The 22,383-nt window shown below is 48.0% G+C and overlaps 1 protein-coding gene across 1 annotated transcript in view; it reads left to right on the top strand.

Moving 5' to 3' along the window:
- The first annotated feature begins 263 nt into the window (after positions 1–263).
- STX11 (syntaxin 11) overlaps positions 264–22,383 on the top strand; it is a 99,669-nt gene continuing 77,549 nt past the window's right edge. Inside the window, exon 1 of the mRNA XM_068279546.1 lies at positions 264–658. The gene's annotated coding sequence lies outside the window, so the exon portion shown is untranslated. The remainder of the gene's footprint in view (positions 659–22,383) is intronic.

Here is a 22,383-nt window from a genome sequence, read left to right as displayed (position 1 = left end):
TTTTGTTACAGAAGCTGTTCAGTAACAGCTTTACTGTAACAATATATAAAATCTACTACACCAAAACCGATACACAAAACCGCAAAACGCTTTTATTATAAGCCCAAGTCTTAGCATTTTCAAACTACCTTTTTTTTCAGTTGACATATCAATTTACAGCCACACCCTTGTGTTAAATGCATGGTGCTAGCTGCAGTTCGCACTCTCATGCACTATAGCACTGTCTTTCTCATAATAAGCAGGATAAAGGTAGATGCCTGGGAGTAGTATGTGAGTAACCATACATGTGGTCTCACAGCAGCACAGTGAGTGGAAGAGGCTAGGAAAGCACAGGTAAAGCACCAGCTTACAGAGTCAGAGGGTTACGAGTGGAAACACCCCACACTCATGATTAGCTAACACTCTCATGCTTTGCTTCCTCTTGTGACACTTGGCCCCCACCCACCTGTGCCTGGCCAGAGCAATCTATACAGATCACATCATTGCTTCTGCCAAAAGAGGAACACGGTTATTTACTTGAAAAGGGGAAGAAAGCAACATCGTGGCTGATACATACAGAGCTCTCCTGGATCCGTTTAGGAAATGATACAGGCACGAGTTTGATGTGCTTCGCCTGGTTTTTGTAAACATTCTCATAGTTCGTTCCCCAGCTTTCGCAGTAAGTTATACCTGTATTTTTTTCATGTGCCTCATTCAGACTTGTTATGCTTTGCTTTTAGGTTAGCCTTTACTCTAAATAGCTATTTAAAAGATAAGGCAGCAAATGTGTTTAAGACTGAATTTTATAGCAGTTTCTTTCGAAATCATGAGGTTAAAGTACATTTATCTGATACCACTGCCTAAATAAACACTGTCAGTATTTAGTTTGACAGTGTACTGCCATTGTTAACCTAATATACAAAGTGTGTGTGTGTGTGTGTGTGTGTGTGTGTGTGTGTGTGTGTGTGTGTGTGTGTGTGTGTGTGTGTGTGTGTGTGTGTGTGTGTGTGTGTGTGTGTGTGTGTGTGTGTGTGTGTGTGTGTGTGTGTGAATATCCTAAGGCCTCTTGCATACTACATGCGATTCCTTTTTATTTGTCCGATTTTTGCATTCCAATTAAAAATCTTAGCAGCATGCAGTACTTTTTTTTTTTTTTATTGGAATCCAAACTTGGATCAGATAAAAAAATAAGAACCGCATGTAGTGTGCAAGAGGCCTAACACTGATGATTGGCTGTTCCTGTGTCCTCCTATGTGGTCAGCGGCTATTCCCACATCACCGATCTGTGTTCCACCATTAGTGTTGTCCGGATCATGAACGATTCGGATCTTTGATCCGAATCTATTTTATGAGTCGATCATCCGAATCATCAAAATGAACGATTCGGATCGCAAAAGGGGCGGGGCCAGGAGCGACACGCCCCCTCTCAGCGGGCAGCGGGGTCCTGGAAGCAGAGCAGAGATGGATCGCTCTGTTAGAAGGGAGGCAGCCTTGCAGGGAGACAGGTAGATGGGAGAGAGGGGACATGGGTGCCACTGCCAGATATGTGTAGAGCACACATACTGGCTGAAATGTGCTGCCCATTATAGGCTGTCTGTTCCGTAGTGCTGCACAGTGATCACATTGGAAGCTTTTGGCTCAGCACAGCTCAGTAACTTTGCAGACAGTGTGATTGAAAGGCAATATAATCCTCCTGCACTCGGCACTAAACAGCTGCACTTATCTTCTGGGAATGCTTTCTTTCACTGTGCGACCTTTTCTTTCAAAGTGTACAGATGAACATATAGGTGAAATATATGTAAAGCATATGACTTCAGCATGTGGGTATTGTGTGCAAGCAAACATTTCTGCTCTCTGCTCATCCCTCCTCCCTTCTCTGTCCACTCCCTGCCCTCTGTCCATCTTCTCCCCTTCTCTGTGTGTCCACTCCCTCCCCTTCTCCTGCCCACAGACCTGTCCTGCTGTTCATTTCACCCCCCGAATGCTTCCTGTAGTAAAATGATCCGAGATTCGGATCAAAGATCCGGATCTCTTCAATGATCCGATTCGAATCATCCGGATCATTGAAAAGATCCGAACTTCCCATCTCTATCCACCATATGGTGAGTGATGATTGGCTGTTCCTGTGTCCTGCTAAATGGTCACTCACCTCATGGGGGAACACAGACCGGTGATGTGGAAATAGTCACTGACTACATGGGGGGCACAGGAACAGCCAATGGCTTTTCCTTTGCCCCCCCCTATATGTTCAGTGTTCGTAGGGAAAACTGCAGTAGTTGCCAAGAGAAACATTTAGGCCCGGTTCACATTAGCGTTCCAGGTCCGGCTTACCCAGACGCTCCGTACACAGCAGATGGTGAATAGATACATTGTTAATCAATGTATCCATTCACACTCGTGCGACCGTCCGGATCCGATCCGGGAACGCAGCTCCGGGACGATCCGGCTTTTTTCCAACTTGTTCCATTTTTGCCGTACGCCCCTGTGCGGCTGCGGACCCGGGCCGGATCCTGACCCGAACATGCGGCCATGCTGTGCAATGAGAAACGGATGTTTCTCATCACACTGGCAATAGGACCAGATGCTTCCAGCACCGGTCCTATGCCACTTGGGCGGCCCGGACTACAAACCGGTATTCCCCATGCTTGCGGTGCCTTTCTGGCACTGCAATGTATCTAGTTCCGGCTACTTTATTGTAGCCGGAACTGATACATTCCGGATCCGCAACTTGTGGCCACCGCAGAGACCCGTACGGTCTCTTTGCGGGACCCGGACCCCCGGACACTTGTGGACTTGAACCGCAAGTGTGAACTAAGTGTGAACCGCAAGTGTGAACGGGGCCTAAGAATAGTTTTTCTAGTTCATAGCTCAGTCTTAATTGGTTTGTCTGGGTACGAACGTTCCACTTGTTCTAGTTCTTGCCACAGCTCTTTAAATCTGTATTAGGGCTGGGACCCACTAGAGCGCTTTTGTGAGCGTTTTTGGACTGCTGACAACCGCCAGCGATTTCAAAAACACTTTGCCACTGAAAGTGAGCCCACTAGAGCGATTGCGATTAGAGCTAATCACAATTGCAAAAAATACAGCATTTTATGAGTGTCTGCACTCTAATGTATTGTATTGGAGCAGGGAAACCACTTCTAAAATCAATTGCAAAGTGCTACCTGTCGGCAGCATTGCAATGGTATTGCAATGTGTATAGTGCGAAAGGAACTTTAGAGCCCTTTCACACTGAGGAGGTTGTGTTGTGACATAATCACAACCATGATGAAAATTACTTTGACTATACAGTGGAAGTGAAACATACTTTTCATTTGACTGTATGCTTCACTGTAAAACATACATTAGCTGTGCATTACTGCATTGGAACCCATCATGCTGCACTTGATGTGAAATTCCCATTGTAATATTATTGCATTGTGTTGCAACGCAATGGACTTTCTGTGAAAGGGCCCTTTTGAGTACCTTGTTTTATATCTTGTGTCAGTGTGCTTTGTGAGTTATCTAGGCTATTTCAGACAAATGCAGAAATAATAAAAAGAATTCAGACATGACGTGATTTTTCTGGGTCAGGTATTTGTCAAAAAGATAAACAGGTTGTCAAGCAGGCGTAGTTGTAGTTATTGCTACAATGAACAGAATACTGTGCGACTTTGCCATAGGGCCTAATAGAGGTTGTCTTAAGAGAGTACATTTCTCACCAAGAATCGAAGGATTGTGGAAGAGCTCAGTGAGGAAACATTATTGTTTTAATCTTCAGTTGGTAAACCTATTTGCACACATGGAAAACAATCATTTTCCAACATGCTGCATGTGCAGGGCGCAGTCAGGGACGGATCTAGGGGGGGGGGGAGGGTAAGCGGGTATCTTGCCCCAGGCGCAGTTTGTTGAATTCTTAAAAAGGCGGCAAAATGAATGTCAGTTTAGGCGCCAAAACCTGACCTTTAGGCGCCAAAGCCTGACCTTGCCCCTGGCGCAACTTGGTCTTGATCCGTCCCTGTGTGCAGTGTAGGAGGGGGAGCACAACTCCCTCAGCTATCACTCCCCTATTGCGTTTGAAGAAAAGAAAAATAAGAAATGGGACTATATGGCAGTAACTGTAAGCCATATAACTAGAGAATAAGGTGTTGTTGGGGGGGGGGGGGGCGACACGCTGGGGCGTGTCTTATTCTAACAGCAATGCGTGTGTAACGGCTGGGATGGAGGGGCGCTTTGGTGTCTCAGCCTTGGCGCTGGAGGACATTGTCCCGGCTCCGTGCATGTGATAAACTGAGAGTCTTCCTGGATGCTAAACTAGAGGTGGTTAATGAGGTGCCAAAAAAAATAGACACTCTCTTTGGGCCCATTCACACTTGAGCGTTTTGCCGGCGATTTCGGCAAAACGCTCAAACACTAGCGCTTTTGAAAGCGCTAGTGTAATGAAACCTTATGGGCCCATTCTTACTTGGGCGATTTGCGCTAATCGCCGCAAATCGGCCCAAATCGCGATACGCAAACACGTCACCTGCACCATTTTCAGGTGATTTCCCGGCGATCACGTTGCAGTGCTATAGAAGCGCTAAATGCAATCGTAGAAAAATCGCCGCAGTGTTCAGTGATATAGATATATAGAATAAATACAATTTTTATTCTTAAAAGCGTGAATGCAATCGTCACACAGTCATTTTGTGAGTGTTTTGCGCTTTTCCTACACCTTCCATTGTAGCAAAACCGCCCTAAAAATGGTACATGCAGCTATTTGCTCAGCAGAAAGCTGACAAAACGCTCAGATATGAACTATCCCCTAAGGATTAATTGCACTAGTGATTTTAGGGCATTTTTTTTTAAATCAGCAGTGCTCAAAAAAACTGCAAAATGCCCTAGGTGTGAACGAGCCCTAATAAAGAGTTGGCCCACCTTTCGCTCTGATCACAGCTGTTATTCTTCTTGGCATGGACTCCACTAGATGCTGATACTGTTGCTGATGAATGTTGACCCATGCTGACACAATGCCAGCTCTAAGTTAAGTCAGATTGGATGGTGGCGTTTTTCAAGCTTTGAGTTGATCTTCTTCTTTTTTTTTTTTTTTTTTTTTTTTTTTTTTTTTTTTTTTACTTTGTTCCACAAATGTTCAATAGGATTGAGTTCAGGGGAACTGAGCTGGCCATGGAAGCAGGTTAACCTTTGATGTTCCTCAAATCAGTTTGAGACCGAAAGAGCACAGTGGCAAGGGCCCACAACAGGTGGTCTCCTGCTGCTAAAGCCCATCCTTTGCATAGTCTGTCTTGTGTGTTGGGATATACTTTGTAATGTACCTGCATTGAATCCAACTTTGATTTGTTGTGGTGTTGCCCTTCTGTTGCTGCGGACTATGGACTTGATTCACGAAACCGTGATAACTCATATCACGGGCGCGATAGCATTTTTGCGCGTTTTTAGCGGGCAATCGTGAATTTTTGCACGCAATTGTGAATTTGTGTGAAAATTTGCAGTTGCGCGTAAAACTCTAGCGCGGCTGTGATATGAGTTATCACGGTTTAGTGAATAAAACCTCTGCATGCTACTTGCCTTTCAGCTCTTTTCCCCCCCAACTGCCACTGTCTAACCACGACACTCAGAGGCTGTTTGCAGCACAAGCTGTGTTGGAGCTTAGTGAACACATGACATGTTTTAGGGGAAGCCCTTCCTTGTGTCATGTGTTCACTAAGCTCCAATACAGCTTGTTCTGCAAACAGCCTTTGAGTGCCATGTCCTTCTTGTTTGATTACTATTCGACTACAGTATTGGTGTACCTGTCGGACGCTGGTCAGATTATTGCCGGTTTATCCCAAAGATTTGGAAGCTGCTTTTTTTTTTTTTTTTTTTTTTTTTTTTTTTTTTTTTTTTTAATTCACAATGGATCAGCACGTCGATGGTGAGTATGAGTGGCCCCAGTATAGGTGTCCTCAGTATAGTTTATCCAGCTTTAGGTGACCCAGTAATGGTAAACAAACAAACAAACAAACACAGAACATTTATATCGCGCTTTTCTCCTGGCGGACTCAAAGCGCCAGAGCTGCAGCCACTAGGACACGCTCTATAGGCAGTAGCAGTGTTAGGGAGACTTGCCTAAGGTCTCCTACTGAATAGGTGCTGGCTTACTGAACAGGCAGAGCCGAGATTCGAACCCAGGTCTCCTGTGTCAGAGGCAGAGCCCTTAACCATTACACTATCCAGCCACTAGTAGCTAGCTATAGGTGCCTCAGTATAGATAGGCCAGCTGTAAGTGAACCACGTTAGTCAGTATAGGTGCTGCAGAGATAAATGGATAGTCTCCTCCTCCACCGCTGCTGGTACCTTATCTGGCTCCCGGCTCCCTCAAGAAAGTCCTGATCCGCATTGCTGTGCTGTCCCCCAGCACAACACCTTTTTCCTCCAGCACAACCCCCTGCACATGACACACCTATCTCCCAACACAACCCCCCTCCCCCCGAAGCACGAACTCCCACCACAACACGACACACCAATCCCTATACGCGACTCTTCCCACCCCCCCACCATATGGCACACCTGTTCCACAGCACAACACACTTTCCCCCAGCACGACCCCCCCCCCCCCCTCCCATGACACAACTGACCCCACCCCAGTATGATTTCCCCCTCAGCACATGACACACCTGTCCCCAGCCCAACTTGCCCCCCCAACACATGACACCTGTCCCCATACGCGACTCTTCCCCCCCCCCCCCCACCCCACCACAACCATGTGACACACCTGTCCCCCAGCATAATTCCCCCCCCCCCCCAGCACGACACACCTTTTCCCCCAGCACGACTCTTCCAAGTCCCGCTCACATGACACACCTGTCCCCCTGCACTGACCTCCTCCTTCAGCACAGCACCCCCAGCAGCTGGTGTGTGATTGGCCGACTCTGCTACCCTGGACGAGCGGGTGACTCCACCCGGGTGATTAGCAGCTCGGGAGTGAAGGGGATGACGGCACTCTGCACATTTCTTCTTGCAGAATGCTCTCTCTCCTCCCAGCGCTTTGAGTATGCATGGAAAGAGAGCTGCAGAGAATCCTCTGCGGCATCATGTGATCAGCGCATCACATGACCAGCGGTGCCGCATCACATGGCCGGGAGCGCCGCTCTCCTTTCTCAGCCCTGGCTCTTCTCCCATCTGCTTGAGCGCGGCAATGAGGTGACGCAGATTTTCTGGCGAAGGGGGCTGTGAGAGGGAGCAGAGAATTTATCAGCGGCAGCACGGAAAACCGCCCAGCTTGACTATCTCAAGATCGTCTTACTGCTGGTCATGATTTCGGTTTAAAAACCGAAAATCGTTCAGCCCTATTTAACACTCTCTAAAAACATTGCTAAACAAGAAAATCCTTAGTAGTCATTTCAGAAATGCTAGCACCAGCTCTTCTTGCACTGACGATCATCCCTCGCTCAAAGTCACTTTCGCCATGTTGACATTAACTTCTGAGATAACTACGTCGTCTGCAGCTGGGCATTCCTTCAATAAGCAACTCTGCGATGCTGCGTCACTGTTGCACTGGTTTACTTTCAAATAAGGTGTGTCTCTACATTTTTTTTTTTTGTGTGATATCTGTGGACTTTTATATCTGGATACAGCCTGACAGGATAAGTGTGGATCTTCCTCTTTGATCTGTTGCTGACCTGATTGAGCACTATCCTGCATCTGTGTGGGGTGAAGTGGTATCCACCACTTTGTATATAAGTGTAAGGCCTGGAACCCACGAGAGCGGTTTTTTGAGGGTTTAGGAAGCGCTTTAAATAACTAGCGAGTTCCCTAAACGCTCTGCCAATGTAAATAAATGTCTACAGTAGCAATTGCGATTAACAAAACTGCAATCGCAGGACATGCAGCATTTTGGAAGGGTTTGCCCTTCAATGTAAAGTATTGAAGCGCTGGTAAATCGCTTGTGAATCACTACACAAAGCGATTTGTGTGCGATTTTAAATTACTGCAAACTGTAAAAAAAAAAAGTAATAATAATTTGGAAGGACCAATCAGAATTAAAATCGCAAATTGTTATCACAATCGCTGCCAAAAATATTACTCTTTTTAAAATTGTTCCCAAAATCCCTTACAAAATGCTACTTAAAGATTTGCGATTTGTAGTTTGTGCACCTGGAAATTATGTGCCTAAGGGCACATTTCACACTACGAGATGTATTCACTAAACATTGTTAGAATCCAGCTAAATTCTGGGTGCATAAAACCATGTGACGCTAGTGCACTACTCCCTCTGTATAAATGACTTGTGAAGTCACATTTGGAGTATGGATTACAGTTTTGCGTTCAATATAAGGACAGTGACAAACATGAACAGGTACACAGATGGGCAACACAATTATTCAGAGGGATGGGTGGTCTCGCTTGCCCATAAAAAATGTCTAACTGGGTTTAATTTGTAAAACAAAATGGCTGAAGGGTGACACAGGAGACCTAGGTTTGAAATCTCGGCTCTTCCTGTTCACTAAACCAGCATCTGTTCAGTGGGAGACCTTGGGCAAGTCTCTCTAACACTGTTACTGCCTATAGTGTGTCCTAGTGGCTGCAGCTCTGGCGCTTTTAGTCCGCCAGGAGAAAAGCGTAGTATAAATGTTATTTGCCTTTGTCTTGTAAATGCATCTAAGGGAAATCTATAAGTAGTAATGGCCCAAACATCAAATTTTCAGTTTGCAAACTTCAAACGAGAATTTTTGCGAACAGGCGAATCTGGCAAACCCTCATAGACTTCAATGGGCAGGTGAATTTTAAAACATATAGGGACTGTTTCTGGCCACAAAAGTGATGGAAAAGTTGTTTCAAGTGGCCTAACACCTGGACCGTGGCATGCCTGAGGGGGTACCGTGGCGAAAGTCTCACCAAAAATCACGTCGTTGACGCAGTGTTGTGTTTTCAGTCTCTAAAGGGCAGAAAACGCAGTACATTCCTAAATTTGTGGAATTAAGTTCTTTAAAACGTCCGGCGTGCATACACAGCGTTAAAAGTAGTGTATGGGTTAGGCCAAGCTCACACTGACAGACGAAACACCATGTTTAATACACCGGAAACAACCACAAAAAGCTTTAGTGATAACATCAGGTAAGCAAATCATTGTTTTTGCTAGTTGACACCTCCAGGACATGAATGTTTGTCCACTTGGCAGCAATCTTTGTGTAGTGATGTGTAGTGGCTGCCGTGCTTGTTTGCGGGACTGCAGGCAATCGCAGTTTTCCAGCCTCTATGGTCAGGCTGAGGTAGTTCATTGACAGTTTAAATGACCAATAAAACACTGCTTCTGCACTGAGGCCTTATACAGGGGGCAGTAGCGGTACTAGATGCCAGTAGTGGTGGTGAACATTTATTGGGTTATGTCGGTGCACTACTAGGACCAGCAGACCTGTCTCCAACAGCTAACTTGTGCACTGGACACAGCAAGAAAACCATGCACCACCCTAAGGCCAGAAACCCACTAGGATTTCTAATCACTAGAGATTTGAAAAAAGTTCTTGCTAATGCAATACTATGGATGATTTTTATAAAATCACATCGCTCAAGTGGGATCACACTAGTGTTGGGCGAACATCCAGATGTTCGGGGTGGTTCGGCCGAACATGCCCCCGATATTCGGCATGTTCGGGCCGAACCCAACCCGAACATGTCCCTTTGGGGCCCCCTATAGGGTCCCAGCATAAAGGGAGAGCATGCCCCGAGCGCGGGGGGGGGGGGGGGCGGGTGTGTCGGAAATGCCCCCCACCCCTCCCCGCTACGCTCTCCCTTCTGCTGGACCTTATAAAGTTACATTGAAGTCCCCCAAAGTACCTGGCAGGAGGAGGGCAGGAAGCGGGCAGCCGGAGATCACAGGCGCTAGTACCATCTGGTACTTCCGCCCTCTCTCTGACGCACTTCCTGTTTACATTTGTAAGTCACGTCGAGGGAGAAGTACCGCGATGACGCGTAATGAGGGTACGTGTCATCATGTAGATGACGCGTACCTCGTACGCGTCATCGCGGTACTTCTGCTCTCTCTTGACACGACTTACAAAATGTAAACAGGAAGTGCGTCAGAGAGAGGGCGGAAGTACCAGATGGTACTAGCGCCTGTGATCTCCGGCTGCCGCTTCCTGCCCTCCTCCTGCCAGGTAACTTGGGGTACTTCAATGTAATTTTATAGGGTCCAGCAGAAGGGCGAGCTTAGCGGGGAGGGGTGGGGGGCATTTCCGACCCCCCCCCCCCCCCCCCCCCCTGCGCTCGGGGCATGCTCTCCCTTTATGCTGGGACCCTATAGGGGGCTTTGTTCGGCTGGACACGGCTTTGTTCGGCCGGACACGGCTGTGTTCGGCCGAACACAGAAGGCCTGTTCAGGTTCGGGCAGCGTGGCCGAGCACCCTCCCGAACACCTAGAGTTGAGCTGAAATTTTCGTAATTTCGCATTACTAAAATTACGCATGCGAAATTTGCGATTACGATGCGAAATAACAGTAGCGTAATTGCCATTAAAATCGTAATTGAAAATACCGTAAGCGTAATTTTCAACGCGTAATTTCGCGTTTCGTTCATGCCGTAATTTCGCATTAAACGCTACCGTAATTTCGCGTTAAACCGTAACGCTCCGATAATATAAAAAGCCGCCGACTTTAAAGGCTTATAGCAAACCCCCTTAAATGCTAAGAGCCTCAAATTTGGAGAATATATTAAGGAGATCAGGAGGAATAAGAGGAAACATTTTTTTTTCAAAAAGACCTTATAGTTTTTGAGAAAATCGATGTTAAAGTTTCAAAGGAAAAATGTAAACATTTAAAAACCCGCCGACTTTAACGGTTAATAGCAAAGCCTGCTTAAAGTTTAGGAACACCAAATTCCCAGGGTATATTAAGGGGATCAGTGGGAATAAGAGGAAAACATTTTTTTTCAAAAAGCCTTATAGTTTTTGAGAAAATCGATTTTTAAGTTTCAAGGGCGAAAATGTCTTTTAAATGCAGAAAATGTCAGTTTTTTTTGCACAGGTAACAATAGTTTATTATTTTCATAGATTCCCCCAAGTGGGAAGAGATTTACTTACTTCGTTCTGAGTGTGGGAAATATAAAAAAAAAAGACGTGGGGTCCCCCCTCCCAGACCTCTTTAACCCCTTGTCCCCCATGCAGGCTGGGATAGCCAGAATGCGGAGCACCGGCCGCGTGGGGCTCCGCACCCTGACTATACCAGCCCGCATGGTCCATGGATTAGGGGGTCTCGGAAGGGGAGGGACAGCCAAGCTTTCCCCTCCCCCTCCGAGCCCTTGTCCAATCCAAGGACAAGGGGCTCTTCTCCACCTCCGATGGGCGGTGGAGGTGGAGGCCGCGATTTCCTGGGGGGGAGGTTCATGGTGGAATCTGGGAGTCCCCTTTAAAAAGGGGTCCCCCAGATGCCCACCCCCCCTCCCAGGAGAAATGAGTATAGAGGTACTTGTACCCCTTACCCATTTCCTTTAAGAGTTAAAAGTAAATAAACACACAAACACTTAGAAAAAGTATTTTAATTGAACAAAAAAACATAACCACGAAAAAAGTCCTTTAATATTCTTAATTAACCATTAATACTTACCTGTCCCTTTAAATAAATGATCCCTCGAAATAGCCTCAGAAATGTTCTATCAGTTACAATGTAACAAAGTTATTACAATGTAACAACTTTGTTACATTGTAACAAAGCCGCACCCGACGTCACTCGCCGCCGCCGCCGCATACGCGTCTGCGCTGCACAGATTCCCGACAGAGCTCTGAGCTATATAGCTCAGAGCTCTCTAAGCATCTTTGTATTTTGGCTCCAAGGAGCCCCATTGGTCCTTAGCAGACCAATGGGGTTCCTTCAAATCAAAAGGAACCCCATTGGTCTGCTAAGGACCAATGGGGCTCCTTGGAGCCCAAATACAAAGATGCTTTAGAGAGCTCTGAGCTATATAGCTCAGAGCTCTGTCGGGTCCGTGCAGGACGCTAAGTCCCCGCCGGCTCCGCTGCCCTCCCCGCCTCTCCCACATGTCACCCACATGTCACTCACATGTGGGTGACAGATGTGGGCGGGGTGGACAGCGGGAGCTGCGGGGACTTAGCGTCCTGCACGGACGCGTAATTGCTGCGGCGGCTGAGCGGCGAGTGACGTCGGGTGCGGCGTAGTTACAATGTAACAAAGTTGTTACATTGTAATAACTTTGTTACATTGTAACTGATAGAACATTTCCGAGACTATTTCGAGGGATCATTTATTTAAAGGGCCCCAACCGCCAATCACAACGCTCACTGCTCCTTGCTCCCGAAGTGCAATGATTGGTCGCAAAGATGAAGTCATCCCGCCTGCGAGACCAGCGCTTCCTATTAGCATAGGAGCAAGGAGCATTGAGCGTTGTGATTGGTGGTTGGGGCCAGCGCCCCCTGCCTGATTGGTGCATATCTCGGCGGTGACCTCCTAATGACGGACGATGTGGCTGCTTATGCCTATATGGACACTGTAGAACATGGGACAGAGGAGGATGAAACGAGTGAGTACACACACTCTTGCTTTGCCGTCTTTCCGATGTCATGCCTGGTATCCAGCGCCGCGGTCAGAAGCAATTCCTTGGATCATACAGGCTGCGGTAACCGAGGGTTGCGCCTGCAGAGCCAGAGGGTCCAGTTAACAGCCTCCGCATCGGTCCGGATTGGTGTGCGGGTTAGTGGCAGAATTGGGCAGGGGGATGGAGGCTGGTAGACGGGGGATGCGGAGACAGCCAGCCACAGTGTTCAGGCGCTTTCTGGCAGGTTTTGGGGAGGAAGGAGCTGAGCTAAGCTCAGCACATTAATCATTAGGGGATCCCAAAGGGCGATATTGCCAGTCTCCTAGGAGGTAACAATAGGGACAAATGATGACAAAGGAGGTCACAAGGTAGGGCAAAGGAGGACATGGAGATAAAGGGGAACAGTCAGGGACAGGAGGGCACAAGCATGACAGAGATGACACAGTGGAGACAGAGGGGTACACAAGAGGGACCGAGGATGACACGAGGGACAGAGGATGGCTCAAGAGAGACACAAGATGACATAAGGGGGACACAAAGAGACCACATGGATGACACAAGGGAAGGGGGAAGAGGACGACATTGGGGACACAAGGGGGACAGAGAAGGACACAAGTAGACAGAGGAGGACACGAGTTACAAGGTAGGCATAAGGGAGACCTATAAGGCACAAGAACACCACAAGTAGTACATGGGGGGGGGGGGGGGGGCATAATAATTGGGGGGAGGGAATAGGAGTAGAAGATTCATAAGACACCCCCTGCATCATGGAGGCACCAGGTTGAGTATATATATATTTTTTCCTCTGGTTTTTGGCCTCTAAATCTAGGTGCGTCTTATGGTCAGGTGCGTCTTATAGTACGAAAAATACGGTAATAAATTTTTTACTCCAAAGCAAACGAGGTGCTGCACATCTAAGATGGCCGACATGCCTGCTTCTGGTGTCTCTCCCGCTAGCTCTCCCGGCTCTACATGGAGAACTGGCACGTTGGAGGAACTGTGGGCATACCTTAAGGCAGGGGTCTCAAACTCGCGGGCCATTTGCGACCCTCGATACAATATTTTGTGGCCCTCGCCGGCAAAAGCTTCCTTATAGTTCGCTTCAGTGCTCCCAAGTAATCCGCCGCATCCCCGCCGCTAAACAAGGGCTGCAGAGCCCCCAAATCGCCCGGGGGCAATCCGCCGGCATTTTCTGGAAGTGGCAGAGCTTTCAGCTTCAGCTCTGCTCCTCCTAACGTCAATCGCCGCACGGATCGCCGCCTCTCCCCGCCCCTCTCTGTGAAGGAAGAGTGAGAGGGGCGGGCAGAGGCGGCGATGTGCCGCGATTGTGAAATTCCTTATGCGGCCCAGCCTCACCGTGACTTTGCCTCCTGCGGCCCCCAGGTAAATTGAGTTTGAGACCCCTGCCTTAAGGGAATGCCCACTAAAGAGGACATGCAACAGCAGACAGAACACATCGTCTGCTCTACAAAGACGGAGATCGCCACACTGCACGCAGACCTCACCTTGGTGGTGCAAAGGGTTTCTGACCTTGAGAAAGAAGTAGCCACCCTGCAGTCTGAAGTGGCACGTTTTCAAAGAGAACAGCAATCGACAGACTCTGCTGCACCGTAACCTGAGGGTGCAGTTAGAAGATCGGATTAAGATGTACGGGGCACACCGTGCACTTCGCCCAATGCCAAAGAATGTGGAACCCCGAGAGATGTAATCTGAAGGGTCCATGACTTCCAGACAAAAGAACGCATAATGGCGGCAGCACGCTCAGGAGGCACGGTGGACTTGGATGGCGCTACCATTTCCCTATATCAGGATCTTGCTCCCTCTATACTTGAACAAAGGCGCACTTTGAAACCTTTATTGTCTTCACTACAGCAAGCCGGGGCGACCTACAACTGGGGTTTCCCCTTCCAACTCCATGTGAGGCTGGGGAACAAATCATACGCACTTAAGCACCCGAGAGATCTGCCCGATTTCTTTAACACCTTGGGAATGCAATCTGTCGCACTACCTGAATGAAACCCAGACAGTGTAGATTTTGCGCGCCCTCAATGAGAATGTCGATCGAGAAATACACCAACTACCTCAGATGCAGCTGAGTAAGCACTGCTCACTTAGATTTTCCCCTCTACTCTTTACACTTGGGGATGTTGTGAACTTGCTGGATCCAAACCCCCTGACTCAGAACATTCTGCTCACACAGAATTGGATTTATCCCCTGCCCCCTTAAACTGTTCTTGCTTAGCCCTCAATCAGCTCGCACTGCTCATGATATAAGTCCCCCACCCCCACCCCATGTCATTTCATTTGCTTTTTGAATACTGGGTCTGTTTGAGGAAACTCTCCATGTTCGCATGGATGTCATCCACTTTGCACAGAAGATTTGAAAAATTTATACCCGCTTGGTTCCTTGTCCTGTTCCCATATCCTTACTCACTGTCGTTGGCCCAAAACGGCTTACACTACAGATTGCTTAAATCCAAGCTTTGGAATGGAACTTTGGATGAGGAGCTGAGATATATATTGTTATCATTGCAAAGTAACCTACTTTTTATTTTGATTAGAGCATTAACATAAACCTGTTTTCCTCCCTACAGGATTATTGAACAATGTAATTTCTTGTTACAAGCTATACATAATTAGTTCTCCTGTCTATTTTTTCTGGAGGATTTCATGTCATGCTGTTTCTTAGTGAATAAGGCGATGTGAGATAATGCAATTATTTTTTACTATGCAAATAAGATTTGCTTCCCATATTGGGCTATATTGGGTACATTTTAACTTGAAGATGCTATAGTGGAGAAGATACTATGGTCAGGAAAAAAACAAAACAAAAACACAGGCGACAAAATAATAGGAGCCCAGTAGTGCAGTATGTTTAGTGCATCAGGTGATGATAAAGTGAAATAGGAAAAATACTCACAAAGGCGGGTTGCATAGGGCAATCGACCACAGGAAGCAGGTGGAGACAATGAACCCGACTCCACTTGGGGTTTCCCTATCCAGGACCCAGCAAGCGGTCGCTCTCTTACGGGAAAAACAGGGACAGAAGTCCACTGGGGTGTGAGCCAGCCCACCAGTGGTCTGTCACCTCCCCTCGGACAATGACAGTACGGGGGTATAAAATGCACAACTGGAGGAAAGGGGCGCCCTGGTTGGATCCAACCAGGGGCGCCTCTTTCCCCCAATTATGCTTGCTGTAGTGGATATTGATCTGTCATAAGCCATGGAGAACTTAGAGGGGGGATTAGCGGGGGGCTACTCTGTACTAGGTGGGGGGGTATAGGATGGATCTACTAGCACTATGTGGGTTTGGGGGGATAGGATCTAGTGGGCTAAATAACTACTTTTTTCCTTCATCGCTTGCTAATTGGTTGCTGATATAAACCACCCCCCAGCAGGACATCCCCCTAGTGGGGAAAAAAGGGCAGGGGGGGGGGGGGGAAGTCTGGTTGCCCTGGCTGTCTGCTGATCTGTGCTGTGGGCTGGAGAGCCCACGCTGCACAGATCAGCACAAACAAACCCGGTCCTTAAGTGGTTACTGGGAAGCTTCATATTTGAGTTCAAGTATTTTTTTTTTTATAAAAAAAAAAACAAAAAAAACTTTTTATTCTTTGTGGCCAGGAGGGACGAGGTTTGCTCTCTGAGTCGTGTTAGTTCGTTTCCCCTATTCCCCTTTTTATTGGGCCAGAACAATGTGTATCCTCTCTTCTATAATGATAGAGAGAACTGGCCTAACATGGGTGGCGCTGGTGGAAATTTTTCAGGGCTGTGGAGTCGGTCCAAAAATCCACCGACTCCGACTCCTCAGTTTAGGATTCCACTGATTCCGACTCCTCGACTCCGACTCCTCTAATTTGCATATTACAATTTTGTTGATTAAAAGTATGTAACATGAAATTCGTCTCTTAACTGCCAACGCTTAGGAATTTTACAAGACAACTGAAGTGAGAAGGATATGTAGACTACTATATTTATTCCCTTTAGACTAAAACTAGTCCTTGGTAAGAGTACTTGTAAAAGGTACAAACCGGAACAAAGAACATCTATCAGGCCCTAGGCAATGTAAGTGTGGGTACATGTAAGAATGATGTGCAGGTACTCTGCAGGGGAATGAGGAGATTCTTCCTCTATTACACATTCTTCATGCACAATCTGAACAAGGTTTATGGGTGACAGACAACACCTCTGTGTTCAATGTGCACAGCATTCTCAGTGGATTCCCTGCAGCTCTGTGGGGAGTGCATATGTAGAGTATAGTACTACTGTGTAACAAAGTAAACCTGAGACAGATGAAATTAAAGTTTTATACATACCTGGGGCCTTCTCCAGCCGCCTTCAGGATAATCAGTCCCTTGTTGTCCTCCTCCACCACCTGGATCTTCTGCTAGGAGTCCAGGTACTTGAGCTAGTCGGGCGTAGTGCGCATGCCCACACTCCGCCGCCAGGAGCATACTACACCTGTGCAGCACTATTGCGCAGGTGCAGAATGTTCCTGGCTGTGGGAGCGGCATGCGGCCGGACAGCACTGACTGGCTGAATTACCAGGACTCATATCAGAAGATCCGGGTGGTGGAGGACAGCGAGGGACTGATTGGCCTGAAGGGGGCTGGAGGAAGCCCCAGGTATGTATAAAACTATACTTTTCATCCGTCTCAGGTACCCTTTAATTTGTAGTCACCAAACCAAATTTTAACATATCAAATTATTTGATTTCATCAGCAAAGGAGTGCATACATTTGCATAAATCAGCATCAGTGCAGAATTATTTACATCTCATTGACCATCTCTATTAGTGACACGGCTACACATCAGGCTTTATACTTACAGCATAGATGTTATTTAGTATACATGAGATTCCTGGAACACATCATATATACAGTCACAATCAGATATGTATATCTGACCTTAAAAATACGGGACTGCTTTATTGAAGCAGCCAGGGGCGTAGCTAGAAATGACTGGGCCCCATAGCAAAAAAAAATTATGCCCCCCCCCCCCCACGACCTTCCAACCCCATGGACCTCAGACCTCCCACCCAAACATTTTGTGGAGAAATCTGATTTCCCCACAAAATGCACCCAGATTGGCGGCAGATTTCCCCACAAAATGCACCCAGATTGTCGGCAGATTTCCCTACAATATGCACCCAGATTGTCGGCAGATTTCCCCACAAAATGCACCCAGTTTGGCGGCAGATTTCCCCACAAAATGCACCCAGATTGCTGGCAGATTTCCCTACAATATGCAACCAGATTGTCGGCAGATTTCCCCACAAAATGCAACCAGATTGCTGCAGATTTCCCCACAAAATGCAACCAGATTGCTGGCAGATTTCCCCACAAAATGCAACCAGATTGCTGGCTTTTTTCCCCACAAAATGCAACCAGATTGCTGGCAGATTTCCCCACAAAATGCAACCAGATTGCTGGCAGATTTCCCCACAAAATGCAACCAGATTGCTGGCAGATTTCCCCACAAAATGCAACCAGATTGCTGGCAGATTTCCCTACAATATGCAACCAGATTGTTGGCAGATTTCCCCAATATGCAACCAGATTGTTGGCAGATTTCCCCACAATATGCAACCAGATTGTTGCCAGATTTCCCCACAATATGCAACCAAATTGTTGGAAAATTTCACCACAATATGCAACCAGATTGTTGGCAGATTTCCCCACAATATGCAACCAGATTGTTGGCAGATTTCCCCACAAATTGCAACCAGATTGTGGGCAGATTTCCCAATAAAATGTAACCAGATTGTCGGCAGATTTCCCCACAGGGTAGGCAGATAGGTAGACGGGCGGGCAGGGAAGGCAGATAGGTAGACGGATGGGAGGGAAGGCATATAGGTAGCCAGGTGGTCAGTTAGGTAGCCGGGTGGGAGGGTAGGCAGTTAGGTAGCCAAGTGGGCGGGTAGGTAGCCAGGTGGGTGGGCGGGTAGGTAGCCGGGTGGGTGGACAGTTAGGTAGCCGGGTGGGTGGGTGGACAGTTAGGTAGCCAGGTAGCCGGGTGGGTGGACAGGTAGGTAGTCAGGTAGGTGGGTAGACAGTTAGGTAGCCAGGTAGCCGGGTGGGTGGATAGTTAGGTAGCCAGGTAGCCGGGTGGGTGGATAGTTAGGTAGCCAGGTAGCCAGGTGGGTGGATAGTTAGGTAGCCAGGTAGCCGGGTGGACAGTTAGGTAGCCGGGTGGGTGGATAGTTAGGTAGCCAGGTAGCCGGGTGGACAGTTAGGTAGCCAGGTATGTGGACAGTTAGGTAGCCAGGTAGCCGGGTGGGTGGATAGTTAGGTAGCCAGGTAGCCGGGTGGGTGGATAGTTAGGTAGCCAGGTAGCCGGGTGGGTGGATAGTTAGGTAGCCAGGTAGCCGGGTGGACAGGTAGGTAGCCAGGTAGGTGGACAGGTAGGTGGACAGTTAGGTAGCCGGGTGGACAGTTAGGTAGCCAGGTAGCCAAGAGGACAGTTAGGTAGCCAGGTAGCTGGGTGGCCAGGTGGGTGGACAGTTAGGTAGCCAGGTAGCCGGGTGGGTGGATGGACAGTTAGGTAGCCGGGTAGGTGGACAGTTAGGTAGCCAGGTATGTGGACAGTTAGGTAGCCGGGTGGGTGGGTGGACAGTTAGGTAGCCAGGTAGCTGGGTGGGTGGACAGTTAGGTAGCCGGGTGGGTGGGTGGACAGTTAGGTAGCCAGGTAGCTGGGTGGGTGGACAGTTAGGTAGCCGGGTGGGTGGGTGGACAGTTAGGTAGCCAGGTAGCCGGGTGGGTGGACAGGTAGGTAGTCGGGTAGGTGGGTAGACAGTTAGGTAGCCAGGTAGCCGGGTGGGTGGATAGTTAGGTAGCCAGGTAGCCGGGTGGGTGGATAGTTAGGTAGCCAGGTAGCCGGGTGGACAGTTAGGTAGCCAGGTATGTGGACAATTAGGTAGCCGGGGCGGGTGGGTGGACAGTTAGGTGGGCGGGTGGGTGAGTGGGCAGACGAGTGGCTTAGTGGGGTAGGGCCTCCCTCCCTGCCTTACCTCGGGGCCCCCCTCCTCCTATTATGAGCGGCGCGGGAGAGCGGCATATAGAGCAGGCTCCGGCGGGAGGTCCAGCAGGCTCAGACGCTAGAGGTCCAGCTGCCTCCGGGCTACGGCGTCTCCTCTCTCTGTATGCTGCTCGCATTCGAGCAGCATACAGAGGAGACGCCGTAGCCCGGAGGCAGCTGGACCTCTAGCGCCTGAGCCTGCTGGACCTCCCGCCGGAGCCTGCTCTATATGCCGCTCTCCCGCGCCGCTCATAATAGGAGGAGGGGGGCCCCGAGGTGAGACAGGGAGGGGGGGGGGGGCCCGGGCCGGAACGCAGGGGCATTATAATAAAAAAAAAAGTCCTCTCTTAGCTGAGGGCGGCGGGCCCCCTGTGACATAGGGTTGCTGCGGGCCCTATAGCAACGCTATGGTTGCTGTAGCGATTTCTACGCCGCTGGAAGCAGCACAAGTAATGAATTTTGATTGGTTTATTTCATTTTTGTGGACTAAGCACAGCTATTACTGTATATATACATTATTTTTAACGACTATTATCTGAGAAATAGAACATTTTATCATATTTTCTATTTTAATTACAGTTACAAATTCATTAGGAGTCGGAGTCGGTGCATTTTTTCCCGACTCCGACTCCAGGCACCCAAAATTGCACGACTCTGACTCCGACTCCACAGCCCTGAAATTTTTCCCCTTATACAGTGCAATTGGGAGCGGATGCTCCTATCTTTATTTTCTTTGTTTATACTTTTATTTTAATTTTTCTCTCAAACTCTTCTCCTTTTCTTTCTCTTTTTTGTGGTTCGCTCACCATTCGGGGAGTTCTGGGATGTTATTTGCTTGTGTCTTCTGCAAAATATCATGACTTCACTTAAAGGGATACTGTAGGGGGGTCGGGGGAAAATGAGCTGAACTTACCCGGGGCTTCTAATGGTCCCCCGCAGACATCCTGTGTTGGCGCAGCCACTCACCGATGCTCCGGCCCCGCCTCCAGTTCACTTCTGGAATTTCTGACTTTAAAGTCAGAAAACCACTGCGCCTGCGTTGCCGTGTCCTCGCTCCCGCCGATGTCAGAAATTCCAGAAGTGAACCGGAGGCGGGGCAGGAGCATCGGGGAGTGGCTGTGCCAACACAGGATGTCTGCGGGGGACCATTAGAAGCCCCGGGTAAGTTCAGCTCATTTTCCCCCAACCCCCCTACAGTATCCCTTTAAGTTACAGACGCTCAACGTTGGGGGGCCTCAATATCCCGGAAAACGTCTATCACTCACTTCCTCCTATGGCTTGTCTCAGTGGTCCTCTACCTCAACCCACACTGATGGCCATACGCTTGACCTTGTATTCACTTGTCTCTGCTCTGTCACTGACTTTACTAATGATCCACTACCACTCTCTGACCATAACCTACTTAGCTTCTCTCTCTCCTCCTCTTTTCCTACCACCCTGGCACAAGCACGCTCACATACTCGAAGAAACTATCGCAATCTAGACATTCAAACTGTCTCTGATGCCCTGGCACCTCTCCTCACACAATCCTTCACTGACCCAGACTCGGCTGCTATACACTACAACAGCTCCATTACAAAAGTAATGGATGACTTCACCCCCCTCGTCAATGCCCGCCCTCACCGTGTCTGTCGCCAACCCTGGATGAACAAAACCACTAAACAGTTAAAAAGATGCTCTAGAGCAGCTGAACGGCGCTGGAGGAAAAGTAACACAAGTGAGGACTTCATCTTATATAAAATTGCCTTGAACAACTTCAGAAACGCACTCTCTGTGGCAAAAAAAGTCCTATTTTTCTTCCCTAATATCCGCCCATTTACACAATCCAAAACGCTTGTTCAGCACCTTCAACTCCGTTCTCCATCCCCCTCCTCCTCCTCCTTCAACTTGCTTATCAGCCGAAGAATTTGCAACATACTTCACTGATAAAATTGACAAAATCCGAAGTGAATTCTCCATGCAGCCCTAAAATCCCACCTCCACACCTCTCATTGACTGTTCTCTAACTGCCTTCTCTCCACTCTCTGAACACTCTTTCCTCTATAATTGCCAAAGCTAATCTAACCACCTGTTCTTTGGATCCTATTCCCTCCCATTTCATTCTGAAGCTATCCTCATCTCTCTTGCCTGCACTAACAACGCTATTTAACCTGTCCCTCTCTACTGGCATCTTTCCGTCCCCACTCAAAAAAGTTGTTGTGACACCACTACTTAAAAAAACCTTCTCTAGATCCTACCACACTTGCCAACTACCGCCCAGTGTCACTTCTCCCATTTGCATCCAAATTACTTGAACGCCATATACATGCAGAATTAAGCCATTATTTATCTGCTAACTCCCTACTTGATCAGTTCCAGTCTGGCTTTCGCTCTAACCACTCCACGGAAACAGCCCTTACCAAAGTGGCCAATGACCTTCTTACAGCCAAATCCAAGGGTCAATTTTCCATACTCATCCTTCTTGACCTGTCATCAGCATTTGATACTGTCGACCACACCTTACTCCTACAAATACTTTCAAATGTCGGAATAAAGGGCCTTGCTCTTACATGGTTATCTTCCTACCTCTCTGGAAAGTCCTTCACAGTCTCCTACTCAGATCAGATCTCTTCTCCTCATGCTTTGTCTGTCGGGGTTCCCCAAGGCTCTGTCCTTGGTCCCCTCTCTTTTCCATCTACATGCATGGTCTTGGTGATTTAATCAACTCATTCGGGTTTCAATACCACCTCTATGCAGACGATACACAACTGTACCTCTCTGCCCCAGACCTTAACTCCCTCCTTAAACGTGTTCCTGACTGCTTGTCTGCTATATCCTCCTTCATGTCCTCTCGCTTCCTAAAACTTAATATGAGTAAAACAGAACTAATAATGTTTCCACCGTCTG

This window comes from Hyperolius riggenbachi, chromosome 4, assembly GCF_040937935.1.
Source record: "Hyperolius riggenbachi isolate aHypRig1 chromosome 4, aHypRig1.pri, whole genome shotgun sequence".
Classification (NCBI taxonomy): domain Eukaryota; kingdom Metazoa; phylum Chordata; class Amphibia; order Anura; family Hyperoliidae; genus Hyperolius; species Hyperolius riggenbachi.
Note: the sequence above shows the minus strand (reverse complement) of the source record. Positions and strands in the feature narration are given on the sequence as shown.